Here is a 25,573-nt window from a genome sequence, read left to right as displayed (position 1 = left end):
CACAGACCAAAGTGGTGTCCTGTAGTTAACACCCACCCAACTATTTTAAAAGGCATAAAAGTGACACATATGTTTTCAACATTGTATGGGTGTTTTCTTTGATGTCTATAAACTTTTGCTGAATATTTTCTTATACAGTGACGATCCCCCCCCCATGTTTTTTATCTTCTCTTTATGAACTGCTCAAAATGGAATTTGGTGTGAAAGAATCTCTCAGTTTAGTACTTATGTTTGAACCAGGTCTATGGGTCTTGTTGTAAATATTCTTATGCCCCCATATATCTGATAGCACCACGTGGCTTTATTTCTTGTTTGCTTAGGCACACTAAAATGGGAAAATACTATATATACCAATAGGTTCTTATCTAATAGAGATGGGAACAGACAAATCTTGTAGTGCAATGAGACCTTACACCCTGAACATTGACATAAAGACCAGGCACAGGCCTCAGAAGAATGGGCATTCTCCATTCACCCCTTGATCTACAGAAGATATTTACAAAACATACAAGGTTGTATATAACATTACCTGGTGGCATTCCTGTACCAGGGAAGACCCTACAAATACTCAAAAGAAACACACCTTAACACTGAGAAGACAACAAGAACAATGACCTGCTTACTGGACAGGGCTTGCTGTATTGCCCCTTTATGGTGAGGTTTGTCTATAACATCACCTGGAAGTAATCCTCTACCACGGTAGACCCTACCACTGCTCAGATATCGTCCTGCTCAAAAGAGACTTCCCTTAACACTGAGAAGACTTAACAACAACAACCTGCTTACAGGAAAGGCCCTCCTGCATTGCCCTTTCATGGTGAGGTGAAACGAGAAGACACTCCACATCATGACTTCAATGTAGGACATGCAGATTCCAGAATCTTCAATACAGAAACACGATACCAACAACAGAGACTGTGAAAAGTGTGTTGGCACTATGATCGGACGATAACTTGCCTGAGGCCTAGAGCTGGTCTTATGCCAGGAAACTTCAGGGGTAGGATCTCTTTGTATTTAGGCCAAGGTTATTCCTTTCCATGCCTCTCATATTTTGGTGGGTCTATGCAAACAACAATTGCCACTAACAATGTTTTTACTGTGCTCCTTTGACGCTAATCCTTAAAACACACCCACTTAAAATTTGAGGTTAACTTAAGCTAATATTCATGTACATGGAAATGTTAAAAATACTATGCCTCTAATGTTAAAGGAGTTACGTAAGTTTGATGGCTTTAGATTGCCTTGTGTGCTGTTAAGAAATATTATAATGTGTTACAATCTGGGGACTCGGACAAAATAATCGCATATGGATTCTGTTTTATTTTATCTTAACATTCTTTGGCTGAAAGTTCAAAATTAAGTTATCAGCATGGGGACTTCTTCTGAGAATTATGTTATGGGTGATTGTGATTCCACTGTAACTTTACCTTGTCCTCTTTCTCTGCAACTTTTGTTCTCATAATTCAAAATAAAAAAATTATAAAAAAAAAAGAAAGTGAGGTAAAATTTATTTTGAGACCTATATACTTAAAACCAAGGCATAGAATTAAAAAAGTGTCATTCTTTAAAAGTGTTAACATCAAATTAAAATTTTATTTTAGACCTAAAATGGTAAAGCTCCAAAATTTGTGCATATGTGGTTTAATCTTGCTTTCTGGAAGCCGTAGATGCAAAATAATGAATCAAATAAGTCAATGTAATATATCATGGTGCCTATCATGGACAGTGCTGTACATTTTAGAGCAAAATGTCAAAATGCTAGAGTAAAAAACATTAATTAGAGTGAAAATTAAAGAAATAAAATTTGAGTAAACTTTGAGATCTAATTGGTTTTTAAAAATTATTTATGATGTTATTGCCCATAGACAATAAAGATGAGGGCTAGAAGGATCAGCTCATGATCACAAAGAGTGGCGAGTTCAGTTAAAGAAACAACTACACTGACAACTATCATGACAAAGTCAATGAGTAAGATAAGTAGAATGCCTGTCTTGAAGACAGACAGGGGTTGGGAGAGGAGGGAGATGGATGGCACTGGTGGTGGGAATATTGCATTGGTGAAGGGGGTGTGCTTTTTATGATTGAAACCCAACCACAAACATGTTTGTAATCAAGGTGCTTAAATATATTATTAAAAATTATTTATGATATGAGCAACTTCCCATCTAGCTACTAGTTCTAGGAAACAGACTTTTTATCAGAAGAGGGGTGGAAGAAAGGGACCATTACAAAAGATTATTTCAGGCAAGGTCACTGACCCTCAGGTGAAAGCTAGTATGTGTGTGTGTGTGTGTGTGTGTGTGTGTGTCTGTGTGTGTGTGTGTGTTGGGTGGTGGGCCTGTAAATTAGAAGGATTGGTTCACACAATGCATTTTTTGAGGGGTTGAATTGTAATTGAATTGTTACATTTATTACTGAGGATTCCTTAATAAACAAAACCAAAATGTGTTTCAGATTGTTAAAAATTAGATAATAAAACCCAACTAATAAATACTAGGTATTCAACAAGTAGTTAATGAATAAATAAATATTTATGACTGAATATTTTATTGATAAATACTAAGGATGCAACGAAGTATTAGGAGCTTGTTTTATATTTTCTTTTCTTAATTTATTAAATAAATGTATCACATAGTTAGTATAATAGTATACTTATTTCTAGATAAGTAAAAGCAAAGTTATTGGAAATCTAGAAAGAAAATAAAGTGAAAGAGAAGAAAAAAGAAAAAATAGTAAACATTTAAAAAGTACAGTGGCAAGCACATTTTTGAAAATTATTGTATATCCAATGAAGATACAATAGCAAAAGGATTAGTAAACTCTTGTTCACTGTTCATTCTGTTAAATTGGGGTGTTCCTTTAGGGATGACAGCATAAAACAAAGTTGTCCAGAAATTAAAAGCATTATTACTGATACTAGTACTTTTAGAGACATGTACTCAGCTATCAGGCCTCCTGGAAGAAGTAAAATAATGGGGTAGAGTGAGTCTGTGGAGATGGCCTCATTCTAATATGGTCTTGATTTATATTTTATATGAAAATATTAGAAAGTTTACATGAATATCACAAGGATATCATAACACAATTCAAAATACATTCTAAATTCATGTACTCATTAATTCCATCTTTCTTTTTTACTGTCATCATTTCTTTTTTTTCTACCCACCCCCTGTCATCATTTCTTCCTCCTTTTCTCTCTTCCTTTCTTTGTTCCTTTTTCTACTACTATTAGTAAAACAGTTTTCTAAGTGTTTTACTAACCTCTTCTTGAAAAAAACTTCAATTCATTATATATAACTTGAAATTCTCTTCTTTAACATTCTTTTTTATGTAAAGTGATATAAATGACTTCTGTTAAAAGTATTAATCATTGTGCTTATCAAGGTGGTTGACACAAGTTATTTGAAAGTTTAAGATAACATACACTTTGAATTCCCTGGAAAGTTCCCTGGAAAGGAACTCAACAACATAAAACAAAGTTTGTGGAGTGGGGAGAGACTGGAGGTGAAAAAAGTAGTCTATTAGACATCAGTTAAGAATGACAATTAACTCATTGCAATGGAGATAAGCCAATGTAGGTTCAAAAGGTACCTGTGGTAATTTAACAATGCAATGCCTCCAGGAAACACAGTCCTTATAAACCCCAAAGCAATGAACAGATTTTCAAAAGGGGTTTCTTATATTTTTTGTTCTTCCCTGTTTAGAAAATAAAACTCTACTAATCAAGAAAGTTGTGTGACTGTCCTTGCACTAAATAATTTCTGCTTTAAAATATGTGACTTAATTTAGCTTCATAAACTGAAAAATTACTAAACTGTTTTTTAAACTCTCTTTAGCTACACTGCTTCATTAATATTCCACTATTAAAGATTTGTTGTTGCTGTTGTTGTCATTACCACACCAGGTAGTACTCAGGGCTTACTACTCCTCGCTGTGTGTTCTGAGGTCACTCCATTCAATACTCAAACTGTGGAGTCAGATTTGAAACCCAAGTTGATGCCATGTAAGGCAAATGCCCTGTTCACTGAACTGTCTCTTCATCTTACATCTACTATTAGAGAATTATTTTTAGTGTAAGGTCTATAAGAAAAATAACTAGAGTTAAGAACATTGATAACCATTGGCACTTTGTATCTTTTATTTTTTAGTTCCTCTGAGTAATGTAGATGGGATTAGTCAGATACAAACATTGAGGATTCTCATGTTTAATAGACTCCACCTATTTAAGACTTGTAAGAATTGATTGCAAGGTTAGAAAAACAACTAATTCATTCCATCCAAATTGCATTAAATGGGCAACCCATTAAATAGTTTTCAAATTTATTTGCCTCTAGAATTTGATAAGGGTTAAAATAGCCAGTATATTTACACATTAGAGTACAAGAAAGAAAATATTCTGAATATAAAGAGAAGAAAATGTCTAAAAATAATTCATTTAGTAAATTAGAACAGAAGTTTAGAAAACTACATTGTTAATGTGAGTGATGATTGAAAATAATCTGAAAAATTATTTTTACTCTATTTAGGTCCTTATAGCAAGAAGATAGCTATATTAACACAAAACAGATTAGCAGGGAAAAAAAACATTTAAAAAAAGAGAGTAGCTTTGGGTGCTGAAAGGAGATAAAGTGATAGACATGATCACCTTAGTAACAATAATGCAACAGAGAGAGAGAAAGTGCGAGCTAAGAAAACAGGATAGGTAGGAAGGGTGAGGGTTGGAGGGAAACTGGAGACATTGGTGGTGGAAATGTTTACTGGCTAAGAGTGGTGTACATTGCATGAATGAAATTTAATCATGAATAACTTTGTGAGTAAAAACATCTGTATTATGAAAAACCTTGTATTCATGGTGTTTAAATAAAGTAAATAAGTAAATTGAAAGAGAGAGAAACAGAGAGAATATAGAAAGAGGTTGAGAGAGTCCTGGTACACTCTCAAAGTTTAAGTATGAATGTACACATCTCAAGGGGAGATGCTGGGAGACCCGGGCAACAATGTGTGTGTGTGTGTGTGTGTGTGTGTGTGTGTGTGTGTGTGTGTGTGTGTGTGTGTGTACAGAAAATATAAGTAGTCCCCACACCTACCAGTAGAAGGCCTATCAGACCTGAAGACGTCAGATATAGACCCCCTCCATCAGTCACAAGGACTGACTTCAGGGGAAAAACAGGATATCGACCCCAACCATAGGTGATAAGGGCTGCCACAAAAATCCACCAGACCTCCTTGTAGGGGAAATGAAAACTTTTTAAGTCGACTAAGGACACCTTAGCACATATTTTTCCCTGTATTCTTTTCTTCCAGACGTAAGCACTATAATTCTACTGTAGCTGCAGCAGAGACCATCAGACCTCTCCTGGGAGCGCCCCCCCCCCCAATAAAGATTCCTGTTGGTCAAATCTGTCTCTGCCTCCGCCTCTTCTGTCTCGCCAGTTTTTAGAAACCATGTGTTTGGGCTGGCAACACACATATGTGCCTTCCTTTGTTTCAAGTTGACTTTCATAGGATTTCTCCCAACATACCCCTGTGAGCTTTCTACTTAGGTAGAAGTGCTTTGCTAGAGTGGTTACCAGTGTTTCATTGTGTATATCTACCACATAGTCATAATGCATTCATCTATCATTTGACAGCGAGGTTGAGGTATGCCTAAAACTCAACTACTGATAACTTTGTCAACCATGATTTCTAATTACATTAGAAAAAATGTACAAAATACACAATTGCACTATTTGCCAAAGGTAAAGAAGACATTTTTGTTGTTGTTGTTTTTCTGTTTTTGTTTTGGGACCACACCCGCTGAGACTTCAGGGATTACTCCTGGCTATGTGCTGAGAAATCACTCCTGGATTGGGGGACCATATGGGACTCAGGAGATCAAATCAAGGTCTGTCCTGGTTAGGCTGCATGCAAGGCAAATGCCCTTACTGCTGTGCTATTGCTCTGGCCCCAAGAAGATATTTTTAATAAATGACATCTTTTAATTTGTATGGTAGCCTATGTAAATGCTATTTCTTATGGAGCATATTTTTTTCTTTTTTCTTTTGGGGAAGGCACACCCAACTTGCCAGGAGTGATTTCTGAGTGTAGAGCCAGGAGTAACCCCTGAACTCTGCTGGGTGTGACCCCCCCACACACAAAAAAAGATCATAGGTGGAAAAAAGTTATAGTTGTCATTTTTAATTATGTGGAAGCAAATAGAGGACTTTTGACTCTCAATATATAATATCAAAGAGTCTCACTACTGGTACTTTCAATTATTAGAAAATTATATTGTACAGAAAAGGATAGCAAGTTTCTCAAGATACTTATTTTTTATTAATCAGAACAAAGTGCATGGTGCCTCAAACTACAAAAGTCTGGAGAAACTATATTTTTTGAAACATTGTTAACTCAAATATTATCAAAATTCTATTAATAAAAATATAGAAATAAATTTAGTCATAGATGACAAGAGGTACCTACCTAACATGGAGTAGCTATATCCTTGCAGATAGAGAGAATTTTCTAACACTTTATAGTTGACTGCTGAAAGAACCTGAGCACCAACTAGTCCTGCAAAAAGACCTTTTGAAAATGATTTTAGAACTATATGTGATGTACTTTTTCTGGGAGACAGGAGTGATATTTTAACCTCAAATAAAAGTAATAAACTATTTCAACAATAAAAGAGGTTTCTGAAAACGCAAATAGCAGAAAGGAAGATGAGCTCATGGAAATTCATGGTTAGACCTACATATGTGTCCTAAGGTTAACAGCTTCATATATAATCTCTGGAAGAACTGCCTTGGGTCCACTGGAGGTGGAAATACTCTATTAGTGATGGGTGGTATCCAGAATCCTTTAGTGAACTGGTTTGTATACATAACCACTCTCGTTTTAGTCTCCTGACCTTATTTAAATAAGTAAATTAATTTTCACAAATTACTCAATAACTTAAACTATTTTCTAATGTGATCAAATTGCCTATTATCTCCACATGAAAATATTATCATTTGGCTTCTTCTTCTTCTTTTTTTTTTTTTTTTTGGTTTTTGGATCATACCCGACAGCACTCAGGGGTTACTCCTGGCAGGCTCTGGGGACCATATAGGATGCCGGTATTCAAATCACCATCCTTCTGCATGCAAGGCAAACACTACCTCCATACTTTATCTCCAGCCCTTCATTTGGCTTCTAAATCCTCATTTTGCTGCAATTGTAGCAGAAAAGTAAACAATTTTCTTTTTCTCATTTATGTTCTGACATACTCCCTAAAGAATCTGGGGAGAAAACAGTGACAATTTTGTTAACATGCACATACATGCCTCCTGTATATGGGAGACTTAAGAAAATTAATCTGGTTTCTGAAAACCTGGCTATCGTCACATTATTTTTTTTCTCTGTCTCATCTCTGTTCTTCATTCATTGCCCTACAATTTGGTCTCTGCTGAAAAGACTCAAATCATGATCTTTGTGTGGCTAAAAGTCAATAGGCACTTTCCAGTTATAATCTCATTAAACAGACATTTCTTCAACATCTGCTCTGTTGGACTTTTCTCCCAAGTGCAATTAGAAGCCAATAGACATTTTTCAAGTAACCATCTTAGTAGGTGAGCTTTTCGTTAGCACTTGCTTTGTTTTAAAGTTCCTTTTCTTCTCTTTAGGAATCAGTTCTCACTTATCTCTCTAAATTACTTTGAAATCTCTAGTATTTTTCCACTCCTGTTTCTTCAATGTTTGGCTTGCCTAGGAATTTTCTTCAGTTTAGTTTTCAGTGCATAGTTGCTTTGTTTACTTGTCTTGATGAAATCGCATCTACTTATTTTTTCTCTTTAGCATATTTATCTTTATTTTTAATTGAAATAATATTAAACAATACAGTTTCACACATCTTCAAAAATCTACAAAAATGCATAGTCCACTAGATTTTCACTTTATATAATTTTTTTCTCTTTGGTAATCTCAATTCTATAGTCAGAACTCACAGATTCATTTATGTTTGTCTGGTCTGTTCCCTTTCATTGCTTCTATGTATTCCAAATAGGGTGACTCATCAAATATTTTTATTTCTATTTCTGTTGTTATAATTGACAAGATTTCATCTCTTTTCAAAAAAATGATGAGTAGTATTTCATTATGTTTATATACTATGTTTTTGTATCTATTAATTTATCACTGTATATTTACTTTTCTTGGCTATTGTAAACAGTGCTACAAAAGAACTTAGGTATGTATATATTTTCAAATTAGTGTTAATATATTTTGGGTTGTTGACTAGAAATGAAATGTTTGATCTATATGATAGACCTCTTTTAATGTTTAGAGAGGTACCCAATTTTTTTATATAGGCTGCACCAATTTATATATCCTCAATAGCATATGAGGGTTCCTTTCATAAGATACCTTTGATCTTTCTGCATTATGCTATTCCTATAGGTATGTGATGATATATTGTTTTGAGTTTAAATTCCATGTACTTGTTTGCTATCTGAATAACTTTTGGTGGTGTCTTTCCAGCTCTTCCTTTTGATAGAATATTTTCTTGCTGAAATTTTTGAATTCTTTATATATCTTGGATATTAATCCTTAGTTTGTTGTGAATTTTGTACTTTAATGTATGCTTAAGTGGTAATTGACATTTTGGGATTTTGTATTTCTGAATACATGATTCATTTCTACTTTGAAATTTTATTTTTAAAATTCTTTATTTCAATACCTTAAAATGTTGCTTTACTTTTTCCCTGCTTGTAAAGAATAGTACTGTATCATGCAAAACACAGTGAGTGAATGAAGAAATGAATTTGGAATCTAATAGAATTAAGTTCTAATTTTCATATGTCCTTAGAAAATTATTTAAATTCATGGCAACTTGACATCCATCCTATTAAATGAGAACAATATCCTCTCTTAAGAACAACAGTGATAAAATATCTGTGATGGAGCTCAAGAGATGATTCAAAGTGCTACAGTATGTACTACCATGTACTACATGGTCCCTTGACTGCCATCAGTAAGATTCAGAAAAATATCAGTGATCACTATTTGATTTAGTGAATATACCAATGAGGTAGTTCCCAGTTGTCACTGATCTTGGACACATAGCATTCTTCCTTCAGTATTTTACTTTCATTTATATATTAAAAAGGCAGAAGGTTATACTGCAACTCATTTCACAGAATTTAATAATGATAACTGGTTCATAAGCTTTAAATAACCTCTTAGTAAGAAGATCTTCTGATGCACTCTCAGATTATAATGGTAAGAAATTCAACCCTCCTTTGGATAAGGGAGGACATATATGCTACACAAAAAATGTAAAGACTTAATGCTTTCAATGTTTGACTTTCAGTGAGTGTTGAAAGTTCTTCCTCATTCCTTCAATTTTCATTACCTCACAACTCATTGAGATGAGTGAACAAATTGAATGTTGAAGCCTCTTTTATTAAAAGACTCTAGGACTTGCCCAAAAAGGGGTCGCTTGAAACTCAGATTACCCAGTTACAAGAATTTAGATACATTCTTTCTCCAAAAAAGAGATCTTCCAGAATATAACTCTATCTTCTAAAATATCTTAGCTTTTTCTCCTCTCCATCACACGCTCATTGACCATTCTGCTGCTTGAAATGCTCTTTACAGTCATGTATTCCATGCTCCTTCCTCCATAGAAAAAATATTGTTATGATGGGGATCTGAATAGACTCATTTCAAGCCTCACTGATTCAACATTGATGCTGAAGGAAGAACTGGAGCCCTTTTAGTACCCAGACTAATCCACATCACTGTCCATTGTTTCTGTAAGTGAGGTACAACTATTTCTATGTTGGAAGTCTTCAATCCTACTAGTACTTTCAGTACCCCAACCAAGGACTCAGCTTCTCTTCATGTAAACTTCAAGAATGACCTTAGTTAAAATCATCATAGGAATTGAATATTGTCTTAGGAAAACTTCAGCCTACTGAAAAGCTGAACATACATCTTCTGAGACCCTGGAATTTCAAGGTCATAGCCTGATCTGCTTTTCATAAATATTTTTAATTTATTTATTTTATAATCAGGTTGGAAAAGTAGCATCCCGAAGAGTGCCTGAGTTTTAAAAATAAGTAGAAACTTTAACACATTCATTCCCTTAGACTGGGTCAATGTTAGAGGAGACCCAGAGCAAAGATAAATTAATATTCACCTGATTAGTGTTAGATAGTGTTTTCTAGATAGTTTTCTTAGATAGTGTTTCTAGAGTGTCAGCATTTTAATTTAACATGAACCACCTGAACTTCTTTTTTTTAACTTCTAATCTCTTCCACCATCCTTTAACATGTGTCCCTAACAGCTGCTAGCCTTTTATTGATGGCAACTCCATTCTTTAATATCTTTAGACATAACTTCAGAGTAATATTTGTCTTTCCCCATCATAACTACATATATATGCAATCCTTCTATGCATATATAATCTATTAAACCCTACCTAAAATATATCTCTAAAATTACTACACTAACAACTATCATGTGAAAGAAGTAGAATGCCTATCTCAAATATAGGAAGGAAAAGGGGGTGAACAGAGATGGGGGCATTGGTGGTGGGAATGTTGCAATATTGCACTGGTGAAGGGAGGTGTGTGTGTTCTTTTTATGACTGAAACCCAACTACAAATATTTTTGTAATCATGGTGCTTAAATAAATGTATTTAAATAAATATATTTAAAAAGAAGAATAAGATGAAACAAAGTAGATCTCTAATCAGGTCACTGTTAATCTCTAGGACAACATCTCTGGTCAAATAACTTTTATTTCCCCACTAAATTACTCAGCATTGGGACCAGAGTGATAATACAGCAATAGAATGTTTGCTTTGCACAGTCCAACCCCACTTTAATCTCCATCATCCCATATGGTCTCCAGAGTCTGCCAAAGGTGATCACTAAGCATAGGGCCAGCAGTAAGCCCTGAGCGCTGTCAGGTGTGACCACCCCAAAATAAATAATTTACTTAGAGTCTTCCAGTGGTTCCGTATTTTCTTCCTATAGTCCCTTCAGGGGAGGGCCACTCTAGAATGGTTCAAAAACCTCCAGAGTCACAACTAAGATGCCCAGAGTATTCCTATGCCTAGCAGTGAATGGAAAGCCATAGAATTCCAGAACTCAGATTCACTCCTTGAGCATGGGGCTGACAGCTGGCCCATCTTCGTGGTCACTTACATTTCCTTCCTAACACTACAGAATCTTGTTTAGCTTGGTATTATATACCATGTGCTTAGACTGGGCGCCTAATAAAAAGCATAAAATGATTTCATGATTTAGGAGGCTGAAAGTTTGATATTAACCAGAATGGTTATTGTAGTGAGAGATCTTTTGGCCTTGAAAGCAAGACAATTATTCTGACCTGGAGGAGAACAGAAGGAAGTGAGCTGTTGGGATGACTCACCCCATTCATGAGGGATCCACTCTTATGACCTCATTTAATCTTAATTATTCCTAAAAGCCCTGGTCCATAAATCATCATGAGGGGGTGAAATTTCCACATAAGGATTTTTGTGTGGAGGATTCAAATAATTTAGCTTATAACAAGTAGCTAATAAATTTATTTTAAATATAGGTCTGGTTATCTCACTAAGATTCTTGCAATAATTACCTTTCTCAGAATCAAAGATCTTTCAGCGTTCTATAAGAATATGTAAGCTGTCTCATTTTTAAAATAATGACTGATATTTTTATAATAATTGAAATTTAGAATAAAAACATTTATTTAGCCATGAATTATGAAATCATTGAAAATCACCTATATAAAATACAGCAAATTAAAGGCATTCTCAAGTGAGGAAAATGGAGTGAATGTGGCACATGTGCTCCCTGGCCCATTTGTTTGTGCTGTGCATATATGTGTTACCAGCTCATGCACATGGAATCTGCACATATATGATCCCTAACTCTCCCCTCTTGATATCTACTTTTATACTTTAAATCTGGGATGTGTCCTGAGGACTTTGATGAAGCCTGAGCTCGAACATTTCTCTCTTTTTTATATTCTCTCTTTCTCATTCTCTCCCCCTCATCTTTCCACAGTACCTCTGAACAAAACCTGTCTTTACTTCCAAAAAAAAGAAAGAAAGAAAAAGAAAGAAAGATAATGGAGACAATGCATTATGAACAGATATGCAGATATGCTACCCCCCAAAATACTTATGGATCTTCAGACTTAAAGGAATTGGCAATAAAGGAAAATTTAAATTGTCAAGTGAATAAAAGAACAATGGAAATTATACAGAGATAGCAAAATACAAGAAACTAGTTCTCTCTTCTTATTTAACTTACATGTGATAATTAAAATCAATTATTATTACAGAACCTAATGGAATTTTCAAAGTCTGAAAATGAAAGATGTCTAAGCACTATGTCATAAAACAAACAGCATAAATAACATAAAATTATAAAATGTATTTGTATTTCTTGAAGAATTAAAAGAATAATTCTAAATAGAACATGGGAGTTTCACAAAAAAGCATAATGGCTTTCATCAGAATGCCATTGAAAACATAATGCAAAGAGAAATAACTAAATAGTAGGTAGTTAAATTGAAATATGATAGAAACAAAAACTGGGGTAAAGTATGAAAGGAATAATAAAATAATAACTATAAATTAAACTGTATCATTATGAATGTAAACTTTATATTATAAAATATTAAATTAGATATAAATGAATTCAATATACCTTCAAGAAGAAATTATCAGCAAAGTTTTATCCCATAATATATGAAACCATGTTAAATACAGTGGCATATGTTTATAAAGAAAAAAGAAATTCAACTGACACTAATCTGTATGGGCTATATTAATGTTAGAAAAAATAGATTTTAGAAAAAATTATGTAAAGATAGATATTACATATTTTAATATATAATTTACTAAGATGGCAAATGATATTAAAAGTATGTACCTGGAATGATAGCACAGCAAGTAGGACATTTGTTTGATCCCTGGCATCCTGTATCTCTGGCATCTCTGAGCCTGATTTCTGAGCACAGATCCAGGTGCACCTGGGTATGCTCACACCTTTGGCCCAAAAACAAACAAAATATTATGTACCTAAAATATATCTTTAAACTATTTGATAATAAATAGTTTATTAATAATAAATCATGTATTGAGTAGTGAGAAATCAGCAAGAATATAGAAAACTTGCATAGCATTCAACTAATTGACTTCACTAAAATTTATCAGTTAATCCACCATAAACTATAAGTTAATTCTTAAAAGAAAACTTATAATAGTAAATATTTACATAAGAAAAAGATAAAAGATCTGAAATGAATAACCCTATCTACTCTTCGGTTGTGCCAGGACATCCTAGGTGAGGATGTCCTGTGAAGAAAAAAATTGCCAACAATGCAAGAATCACCAGCAAATAAGAATTTTCTGCTGCTACTACACCAAATACCCAGAGGGAAACTATTATTCCCTTGACAAACTTAGGTTGCTTTCTTGTGCTCAGAGATTGCCTTGAGCCCAATTCTGTTCGTGTCAGAGACCTCGATTTTAAGCAAGTCATATGCCTTCCTGCTATAGCAATGATTTCAAAAATATACAGGAAAATGTTATTCCTTCATCTTTCATACTATTGCCTCTTATGAAGATGATCCTCTACAATTTGAATGCTGTTTTACTATACAGAGACAGAATAAGTTACTCTAGGACTTTGCAGGGTATGGATTCACACGCAAGGTGAAATATCACTAATCATTAGGTGGAACTATGCCACTGTGCTTTCCCTTCGTCTCTGAAGGGATAGATATAAGATGATTCCAGTCAGGTAGTGATGAAAGCCTAGGAATAAATGACAGGACTGACTAAATAAACTACCACTCAAGCTAGACCACAGGTGACCTGTGAGCGGGAGTCCGTATGTACAGAATGAACTGGGTGTGGGAGTACATCGTCCTCCTCTGCAGAGGTTGACCTTTTGCTGTCTGCATCCCAATATAACAATATAACAGCATGCTGACATCTCAGTTAACTGTCAGAAGTATTATAGAGCATGAGAGGACATAAAAAGAAATAAAGAAACCCCAGGGTTTTTTGTATTTTATTTGATATGTGAGAGTGTAAAAATCAATTCACCTCCTTAGGTGTACATATAGAGAGTATATAAAAATTCTCTGTGCTTTATGCTCAGTTTTCTGCAAACTTAAAACTGCTCGAAAAAATAAAGACTATTACTATTTCTTGAATTTAGTTGTTATTGGCTCTAGTACATACATTTTATATAGGAGGTCCTGATTCTATCTCATAGTCCCCTGAGCACCACTCTGAGCAACCAAAACAATAAACTGTGACTAGATCTATGAAACAGCATTGTTGTTCACTGCAAAGAAACCCCAATTTTTATGTAGATGCTAAAAATTAATTACACAATCTCCATCGCCTAGGAAATATTCATTAAGAATAGCTCAAATAATGTTCTACTTTCTTCCTCTCCTACCCTCTTCAACTACTTTCTTGGTGTTTCTTTAGCTTTGCATTTAGCTTTGCATTTACTATGTAGCAAGTACTAGATGATAATTCTTGCATTAATTGCTTAATTTAAATATAATTGTAGCTAGAAAAGTACAAACGAATCCTCTAAAGGGTAGGCGTATGATTTATGTGTGCAATATTTTCAACTATGCTATTAGATGAATTACAGCTAAAAAGTTAGGTTTGGGGAAGTGGCTAAAGGGGTAGAGCACATGCATAGCATTGTGAGACGTCAAGTTTGGTATCTGTCACCACACAACCAGAGGTAGCCTCTCAGCACCATAAATGACCATGGTGTCCTCAAGCACTGCTGGCTGGAGCACCAAACCTTTGGACAAACTTTTCTTGCCTTAGAATCATTGGCAATTGCATTGCCACCCCCTTCCACATTCATGGGTGTTATCTTTATATAAAAATGCTTTGTTTTATTTTGTTGTTCTTGTTTTTGTTTTGGGGTCACACCCGGTGCTGCTTAGGGGTTACTCCTGTCTCTGAGCTCAGAAATCGATCCTGGCAGGGATGGGGAACCATATGGTATTTAGTATGTCTGCCCTGGATCCACTGCGTGGAAGGCAAATGCCCTACTGCTGTGCTATCTCTCCTGCTCCTAAAAACATTTTTTAAGTCAATAAACAGAATGTAATTTTTAGTGGTGGAGTGAGAGGCCAGGGTTTGATCCCTGCCACCACCCCACATCACCACCAAGTCAGCAGTTCCTGGCACTCCTTGTACGATCTCTGTGTGTGACCAAGACATCACCAAAGAGCAACTGTCAGAATTGCAATAGCAAAAGGAAAGAGAGGCAAGAAAGTTAAAGAAACATTTTATATTTTAGTTTTTAGTCTCTCTATTCTGGGGTGATGATAAAGTTAGTCCAGTTAATTAACTTATTATTCCTGCGGCACCCAACGTTATCAATCCCTAAATTTCAAAATTAAGCCCTAACTTTATATGATGTTATCACCTTAAGAATTTTAGGATTGTATAAAACTACTAGTTGACTTGAATAAATTGGATAAAATAAAAAGATTTTTTTCTATGAAGATGTAATCTTAACCTAGATAACAGAGGATAAAACAGATTTCCCTAGGAGTAAAGCAAAAGATAAAAGCAAAAAGTATCTCCAGAATCCATATAGATTTATAGACTTAAAGAAATAAAATACATCAGTAATTGAGTTTGGAAAGTGTTTTAAGAAAATTAATATTTATAGATGCTTGAAGGGAAAGTAACATTAGAATTTTCCTGAAACTCAAAGTAATTTAATAGGTATTTGTATGTTTCTTTACCATTTTGTTTGAATTCATATTCTTTTTCATCAATTAGATTAATAATCTAGAATTACTACCTTTACATTAAAACTTCTGAAACATTGATGTAGATATTGTAAGGATTATATTATAGATTATGATTCAGTGATAATAATCTGTCCACTAAAAGGTATGCTACTACTGGCCTTTTAACTTCTCATAGTGTACTTTAGACTATCTGAGAGTACTCCAAAATGGCTGGCTTCCTGCATTATTTAGTAGCACTATCAAGTCTTAAATTATAACCCTGCAACTAATTATCCATATAATCTTAAAATTTTTAATAACCTCTGTGCCTTAATTTTTGATGTGAGAAAATGGAAACAATATTGTCTATCTCCCATGGTTGCCATGAAGACAATATAGGTTTATTAGTGTTTAGAAACATCAATAGCACAGGTCAAGCTTATTCAATGAAAAATAATGCCCATGTGTTCGGACCTCATTGATTACCTTGTATGCCAGTTGATTACGAAAGAGAAATTAGTATTAGTACCACCTTTTCACATGACTCTTGTTGTTCTGACTGGAAATTTAAAATTTTTAAATTTCCTTTTCTGAATAAGGTTATTGGATGCTAGATAAATCATGATATTTTGTACATAAAATTAGGAGAAACAAAAGTATCATCAAGAGCAAATAACTTTTGATTCTCAAAACAGGAGGATAGTATTTCAAACGACAAAATCCTCCCCAAGGGTTTGAGGTTAGAGAAAGGGATGTTGGAAAGAGATTCAATTGGCTTCCACACAGGAACCTCTGTGCTCAAATGAAAGGCTACAAATGTTTATCTAGACCGAGAAACCTCCTGACAAATGCAGTTAACATCAGTGGCCACTGTGACAGAAAGGAGAGATGCGGCTGAAGTTTTCAGTTTTGATCCTTTGGATTCAATTGGCATGTGAGTATGAGATGTTATTAAATTTACAGGAAACCCTAAGGACGTGAAAATTATTGAGGGTGGGTTATTTTGTGCTAAAGAATAAAGGAAAGAAAAATGGGAGAAAGAGTGAGGCAGATTGAGAGAGGCAGATAGAGAATAAAAGGGGAGGGAAAAAATTACAGGTTCAGGCATTTTCTATCCCCTTTCTCAGACCCTTCTTTACTATTTCCAAACAGGGAAAAACACACAGCAGTTGGAGCAGAGTCCTCATTTCCAAAATATCCAGGAGGAAAAAAATATCACTGTGTCCTGCAACGCCTCAAGCACTTTCACCAGCTTTCATTAGTACAGGCAGGAACCTGGGAAAGGTTTTGTCTTCTTAAAACTATTAACTAAGGGTGGAGAAACAAAGAATCAGAAACGTTTCTGTTTGATTATTCAAGAAAAGGAAGCTCCTTGTTTATCACTGCTGCCCAGCCTGAAGACACAGGTATCTATTTCTGTGCAGCTGCATAGTGTTTGGGGGTGCCTGAACCTTGTACCCAAATCCTGTGCAGGCCCCCATCACACAGTTGCCACTTTCCACACCCTTCTCTTAAGATACCGCTAGGCAGGGACAATGACAGTATCATAGATAATATTTGAATGTTGTTGAATCATTTTGTTACTGTAAAATGCCTTTGACTCATTGGGAGAAATGTATTCATCATTTCTAACATTGCAACTGCCCCCGGAATTATCAAGAAGCCAGACATTACCAGCTGCCCATCATCATGCCCCTCTGTTTTCTATAAATCTAGAAATTTGAAAAACTTTCCAGTTGGATTTGAGCAATCCATGTCCAGCTTTAATTAAAAAGAAAAGAAAAGAAAAGCCCAAGGATGGGAAGATAGCTCAGAGGACTGAAACACATGTATTGTATGTAGGAGGCTTGGATTCCATCCTGGCACCTCATAGTCTCCAAACACAGCCAGGAGTAGCCAAACAACATGCAGGGAGTAGCTCCTGAGCAGGCGATGCCCCCCACTAAACAAAAACAATAACCAATTCAACCTTGCACACCATACTTATTCTTACAAGTAGGCATCTCATAGAGAACGCTTCTGACCAACAAGATAATCAGAAAACTTCTAAGGATTTCCTAGGATATTTTGGGGTTGGCTAATACTGGTTCCACATCCTCAGCTTCTCATTTCTAACATTTTTCTTCCCAACAAATTTTCACTGAAGAAAATACAGCCTAAACCTCCTCCCCAATCTTATGCTAGATAGTCCTTTAAATACCAAGTCTACGTTTTCTTCCAGAGTATTTTATACATAAAATAAAATTAATAAACCATTGTTTGACTGAGAATTTGTTATTTTAAGTTATATACAATCACTTTTGTAGTACGATTGAGATACAATGACTTTTTGATGTTCTGTTTCCATGAACAAGTGTAAAATAAAGACATTTCTTGAAATATTAATATTCCTATAAATTTTGTTAAGGAGGACAAGCTTCTCATTTCAATCAGAAAGCTGTATTTTAAATTTTCATGTTAATTTCTTCTGATAAGTCACTATGTAACTTAGCTTTAACCATAAGTCTATTAACTATAGACAATATTAATTTCCATGCCAGCAACTTACAATCTTATTTTTCAGTTTTCTTATTTTGGATTTCAAAGAGTATTTGTTATTTTCTCATTTATATTAAGTTTATGTTACCTCAGTATCCTATTCAATTTTCCCCTGAAGAAATATTTCACATGGAGCCCTTCATTTGACTGTAAAAACAAACTAAAAATTAAAAATAAAATAATTCTGTTTTAATGATTGTCATTTAAAGGGGAAAATACTCTTCTCTCTTTACTTAGACCACTTATCTAGAAAACTTATAATTATAAATTCTTTTCCTGTCTGTTCATGATGTATGTAGGTCTTTTTAAAACACTAAATTAGTCTCTTGCCAGTTTTATAATCCAAGAATGTTTTCCTCAAGGACCTGGCAGCTATTTCTTTGAAATCTAGTCATCAAGGAGAATAATATTACACTGCTTAGTTTTTGCATAGGTTAGGAGCCTTCATTCAGCTGGTTCTTTTCCTAATTTGCCTTTCACAAAAATATAAATTATTTATTTATTATGTTTATTTATTCATTTATTTATTTTAGCAGGGCAATTAGCAATTTACCTAGTAAATTGAGTGGAAGAGCTGAGATAAGGGTACATCTACATCCTTATAACTTACATAGATGTAACTATAACTGGGGGAAGGCACTTCATTACTTTGGTCTAAAAAATATACTTAAAAGAATAAGAAAAGAAGACTAGAAAAGGCATAGTGGTTAGAGCCATGTGCCAGATAAGTGCCTTAATCCCTGGGCTATTTCTTCAGCTGTCTAACTATTTTGTAAATACAGAAAAAATGTGATTATGTACAAGATATAATAATGTATGTGCACATAATATTTTGATTATTGACTAAAATTGATGACTGCCTCTTTAAAAGAGAAAATAAGTAAGACGTGCTGATTACTGGTTCTTGAGATGTAGCTGAATACAAAATTATCTTCTAATGACGATAGCACTACTGAAAAACAGAAAACTATGAATCCATCTTTTTCAAGGAAAGCAGGATTAAAGGTTGCAATTTCAGCAAAAAAGAAAATCTTAAAAGTGATTCCTATTTTCTTTCTTTTTTTAAATATGTATTTAGTTGTGTGTGTGTGTGTGTGTGTGTGTGTGTGTGTGTGTGTGTGTGTGTGTGTGTGTGTGTGTTGTGGGGAAAGTGTTCGGGCCACTTTTTACCCTCAGTGAAGCTCAAGGATTAATCTTGGCTCTGCACTCAGGAATCACTCCTGACAAGTCTGGGGTACATATGAGCACCAAAAATTGAATCTGGGCCAACTGTGTGCAAGGCAGGTGCCCTATCCATCGTACTGTCACTTTGGCATCATTTTAATTTAGCTTTTCTCTGAATGTAACTTTTCTCTTGGGTGTATACTCTAAATTTTACACAAAGAGTTGGAACACAACAGAGAATAACAGCCACGATAGGTGTTAGAAACAGAGCAGAATAAGGATTGATTGTTAATATAATTGCAATTTAGAGGCAATCGGGTGCTTTGTAGAAATAATCTTCTGTAAGAAGTCTCTGAAATATGCACAGGGGATTTTCTTTGCCTATACATAAAGGCATTTGTTTATAGAAAAGTATCACTATATTCCTTGGTACATTAAAATTCTAATTTCAGCAACATTGTATAAACTTTACCATGCATTGAAAATTAAATGTGAAGATGATACATTACGTTCATCTCTGAAAATCTAATTCTGTCTATGACCTCATCTTTGTCCCCTTTGTCCCTACTTACTGTTTCTCTCTCTCTTCCCTTCTCAATATTTTTCTTTTTCTCAAAGTATTAGAGAATTCATTTCAAATATTCCAGTTAGAAGCTGAGATCATTCAGATAGCTTACTAAAAATAAAAAAGGTTTCTATTCTCTTTTTCTATCACAACAATTTCTTGTACAAACTCAGATGACTCTACCTGGGTTTCTGGTTTATGCTGAAATTTGTAGATGGCTTTCTCAGTCGTGCTTCAGATTGTGTGTTGTATTTTGCACGCTTTTGTTGACTAAAGTAACAAATATTTTTGTATATGTGAATCTACATGTAAGAGAGGGTATATGTACAATATAGTCCAATCATCCCCCAAACTAAAAATTCATCCTTCTTTTCTATCACCTGTGTTTGGCATGTTTTGCATGAGAATGTCCTAATTTCAATTCACGATTTTGCTACTCATAGACCCTAAACACCAACCATGACTGAATGAGTTTTCTGCTCAATCCTTATTATAATTTATATTTTGTTTTTAAAATTAAGGAAACCTTTCCCTATAAAGTTAATTTGTCAATCTTCTTTAATCTCTTTGTATTTGCTTTAGTTTGGTGGTCACACCCACTTGTGTTCTTAGTTGAGAAGGTCTTTGTGGAACAGGGGATCCAACCTTGGTTGGTACTATTGTACTATCTCTCCTGCCCCAGTATCTTAAAATGAAGCTTAAGAATCTCCACCTTGTGAGGTCCTTTCTGAGTTCACATTGCTATATACCAGTGTAGAATTAACTGGTCTCCATTATGGTTTTTCTTCTTCAACTATCTTAAGTAGTGTTTAGTAAATAAGAGCAAATATGAATGTCTCTAAAGGCAATGTCAGAATGCAAAAACAAAAAGGCATATAAGAACCAATAAAGGTCACACTTGCCATGTACCATTGTGTTCAATAGAATATTATACCCTATTCATCCCTAATAAATAGTCATTCTTTTTTTTTTCTTTTTTTTTATTTTGGGCCACACCCAGTGACGCTCAGGGGTTACTCCTGGCTATGCAATCAGAAGTCGCTCCTGGCTTGAGGGTCCATAGGGGAAGCCTGGGGGGATCGAACAGAACCGCAGTCTGTCCTGGGTCAATAGTGTGCAAGGCAAATGCCCTACTCCTGCACCATCACTCCTGGCCCATAAATAGTCATTCTTAATAATAATAGGTGCCTTTCTAATATTCCAATTGACTAATGTCAATTATTTAACCTTATAAAATGTTTGTGTATTCAGTTATTATATTTTACTATTGCAAAAAATAGTAAAAATTTTTTTAGTTTAACATTTTATTTTCATAAAAATAATTACAAATTAGTTTTCATGAAATATGAAAACATATATGCAGCAATGTCACATCTGTATGTTTACCAAAGGAGGCAGTACTTCCTCTCATAAAGATGTCTATGATTCACGTGTGGAATAGAAGGCTTTGTTACAAGAAAAGTTTGAGCTGCAGGAAGTCAGATTTATAGTTAGTTGCCTGAGCAAAAGAAAAGCCAATCTGAGTCTTCAGAAAGAAATGGACAAGCTCCTGGAGGCTTTGCTGTTAATTCTGTGGCTTCAGACAAACTGTAAGTTGTGGGCTAAAAGTTTGAATATCTTAGAAAAATACCAACAAGCACTGTATATATAGGGAGATGTAATCTTTGGGGAGTTTGTGCTGTTTTCTGACTTAGAACAGTTTTCAGTGGGGGAAAGTATTAAATTTCTGTTCCTTTCTTTGCAAACAGGGGTAAAATGTCAAAAGAAAGATGGTGATCAGCAGCAGGTTATACAAAATCCTTCATTCCTGAGTGTACAAGAAGGAGGAATTTCTATTTTGAATTGTGACTACAATAGTAATATGCTTGATTACTTTTTTTGGTACCGAATGTACCCTGCTAAAGGCCCTGAATTACTGGTATTTATTACCGCAGTTAAAGATAAAAATGAAGATGGAAGATTCACTGTCTTCCACAACAGAAGCACAAAACACCTCTCCCTGCACATTGCTGCTACGGAGCCTGGAGACTCGACTTTGTACCTCTGTGCAGCAAAAGCACAGTGTTCTCCACGCACCTGCTGTCTGCACCCAAACTTGCAGCTTAGTCTGAGTCAGTCCCTGCTTTGGAGTCTCAACTATGGAGCCTCACAGACTTGTCTCCACATAAAGCCAAAAAAAAAAAAAAAAAAGTGTGCTTTAAAAGAGCAAAGGCAAACTGAAGCTTAAAGACAGTATATGGTAAGTCCTACAAATGAGTAAAGAGTACTCCTGAAACTTTTACATGTCCAGATTCCAACCATCCACCTTTCTCGGCCATCTAGCCTAATGGAGGTTTCATGTTTATATAAAAGGGACATTCTGGAATGATTTTCTTTCTTTTTGGCTCCTCGAGCGAAAGCACTGTTTCAGAGAAATAGATCCATTTTGATTGTAGAACCCAGACTCCTACCACAAGTTCTCCCAGTGAATGTCTGTTTGTACTTGAGTATCAATTATCATCTGATTCATTTTTACATAAAATACACGTGATAATTATAATTATAATATATATAATTATATAATATTAATATAATATAATAATATATAATATAATATATATAATTATAATTCTGGTTAACTCTTCTGCTACAATTTATGTATCTAAGGTTTTGTAATCCTGCAAATCATGTATTGAAAGTCCTCTTTTTTCCCTTATATGTTACTTCAAGGAATAGCATTAGTTGTCCAGGAATTCACTGAGCTATTTGACACATCATCCATCAGATAAATATGGGTTATAATAATATTCATCATGGCATACCATGAAGCTTGAGAACTGCAGAAGTTTTGTTTTGGTAGGCATCCTGATTCTCAGATTAGGAGGATGAGAGCAAAAAAACCTCAGATTTGGTCATTTCAGGACCATAAATACTTAAAAGATGTGAGAAATATGTCAAATACTTATTACATAAAAGGTATTCAATAGTTTAACAGTTAACCAAAAATAGAAGCGGTTTCTACCTTTAAATTTAAATATTCTAAATGGGTGATAATGCACACAAGTTTCTGCCTTCCTACAAATGAGTGGTAATGAGCTTGTTAATAATAAATATTTTATATATAGTGCTTGAACTATTATGCTTGAACTATATGGCCTCTAGAAATCCTATTGGTTTTGAAATATCCTATTTATATGACATCTGGAAATCCTATTTAAGAGTTACAGTTTTTCAAGGCTTATGATTCATTCACATCATACGGACCTTTTGCATTTTATTAAGTGATGAATAGAAAATAATTAGTCAACCTGAATTTCTGTGAATAATATTTTCCTCTTCTGGCTTAGAATTGTGCTTAGTCTCTTAAATATAGGATTTCAAGCTGAAAATAGAAAAAGATAATAAAGAAATATATGCAAAAACAATAGAGATGAGGGCTAAGAAGAACAGTGGATGATAGTAAGCTTGTCGCAAAGAACAGGGGAGTTCAGTTAGGGCAGAGAAGGGACCCTATGACTACGATAATTGGAAATCACTCTGGACAAGAACTGGGAGCTGAAATGAGATGAAGTAATATGCATGATATTTCTTCTGTAACAATATTGTAAACTACAGTGTCTAAAAATAGGAAGAGAGAGAGAAGAGAGTGAGAGTGAGAGAGAGAGAGAGAGAGAGAGAGAGAGAGAGAGAGAGAGAGAGGAAAACTGCCATAGAGGGGTAGGGGAGGGGAGAGATAGAGGGAAACCATTGGTGGTGAGAAGGGTGAAGGTAATAATTGTTTGAAATTTAATTACAAACAACTTTGTAACTCTATCTCATGGTGATTCAATTAAACAATTTATAATACTTTAAAAGATAAAAAATAAATACAACTATGGCTGTCTTGAGAGAGCACAAGAATACTATGTCCTAGTGTGTCTCTCTGTGTGTAGTATAGTACAGAGTGTGTGAATGTGTATGTTCATAATATTTTGTGATTAAAAATTAAAATTCTGTGGTCAGAGCAATAGCACAGTGGTAGGGCATTTGCCTCGCATGCAGCTGATCTAGGATGGACCTTCGTTTGATCCCCCAGCGTCTCATATGGTCTCTCGAGTCCGCAGCGATTTCTGAGTGCATAGCCAGGAGTAACTCCTGAGCATCGCAGGGTGTGTCCACCCCAAAAAAGCAAAAATAAATTGAAATTCTAATTCTTCTTCAAGAAGCTTATGGAATACTTGAAACATCACCTTTTAAAGAATAAAATCATGTAGTATGTCATAAAAATAATGAAGCAAAAAAAAAAACAATTATGAGTTCATCTAACTAAGCCCTTGAGTTAAGACATTTTTATATGTTGGGACAGGAAATCTCATTCGAAGAACTATTGATGTTACTATAGTGCAATGTACTTTTGTCTTTAAGGAGTCATGTTATAGACATTTCAGTCAGGCCCTTTAACTCTTGCTGAATTTGGTAACTTTTATTATATTAATGTGCATAACTCCAAAACTTTGAGATCATGCTTATTTTATATCATGCATTTGTAGCCATATTTACAGACATATGGTTGAGCTTATTTTCTAAAGTTAAGTACACTTACAGTTAAAGGATATAGAAAATTAGGGAGCTTTTAATGAACTCTCTGGAAAAAACTCTGGAAATCTCATTACTTGTGATTTTATCTAGACAGTGACTAATAGAGATGCTGAGACTATTTCTGAATAAATTAGAACAGATCATTTCTGAATATATAGAGCTCTGCATAGCTTACTTCAATTAGTGATTCATGTAGGGTTGGGATAATTAATCGGTTGACCAGTTGTAAACATTTTAATTCTTTCTGAAATTAACCCAATGCTTTCTCTAACTCTGTTCTTTCATTTTGTTCATTTCTTTTTATAGCTTATATTTATATAGTAGAAACAATTTCAAGATCTGAATGTAGGAATAAAAAGAGAAAGAAACAATTTATTTCATTCTTTATAACAAGGATGAATTTAGTTCTAGATACATCTAGTGGTGCAAATATTTTTTCTTTTTTTTTAACATGGAATGCTTCATGAATTTACATGCCATCCTTGCGCAGGGGCCATGCTAATCTTCTTTGTATCATTCCAATTTTAATAAATATGCTGCTGAAGATAGCACATTTTTTTCTAGGCTTACTATCTCTATGCTCAGAGATCACTCCTTCTGGGTTTCATATGGGATGGTGCATATTGGACCCGATTGGTTGCATGCAAGACAAGTGACCTACCTACTGTAATATCACTTTAGATGCCTAACTTTTTTCAAGGTTCTTTGCTCACATGTAGCCAGAGCCTTTATTCAAACTCAAATCTGCAGCTACAAAATGCAAAATAAACTGCAGAGATAATGAGATGTTGCTCTGTCTTCTAACAGGTTGAATATAGTTATTTCAAAAAATAATTTAATTTTAATTAAAATTTAATTTAATAGTTAATTTTAATTTTTAATTTAAATAACTTAATTTTAAAAATGCAAAGATAAATTATTAGTTTAATTAATACACACATTTTGTTGTGTGTATCTGTGTTGTGTATTTTTTAATTTAAAAAATA

At 34.4% G+C, this 25,573-nt stretch overlaps 1 non-coding gene and 1 gene segment (V, D, J or C); one reads left to right on the top strand and one right to left on the bottom strand.

Annotated features, from left to right (window-relative positions):
- Window positions 1–25,573, top strand: part of LOC126001453 (T cell receptor alpha chain constant-like) — a 713,101-nt gene that overhangs the window by 188,151 nt on the left and 499,377 nt on the right.
- On the bottom strand, window positions 25,033–25,139 carry LOC126002173 (U6 spliceosomal RNA). The gene has a single exon (XR_007492944.1). It is a non-coding gene; the product is annotated as a U6 spliceosomal RNA (small nuclear RNA).

This window comes from Suncus etruscus, chromosome 2 (assembly GCF_024139225.1).
Source record: "Suncus etruscus isolate mSunEtr1 chromosome 2, mSunEtr1.pri.cur, whole genome shotgun sequence".
Classification (NCBI taxonomy): domain Eukaryota; kingdom Metazoa; phylum Chordata; class Mammalia; order Eulipotyphla; family Soricidae; genus Suncus; species Suncus etruscus.
This window is presented reverse-complemented; position numbering and strand designations above follow the sequence as displayed.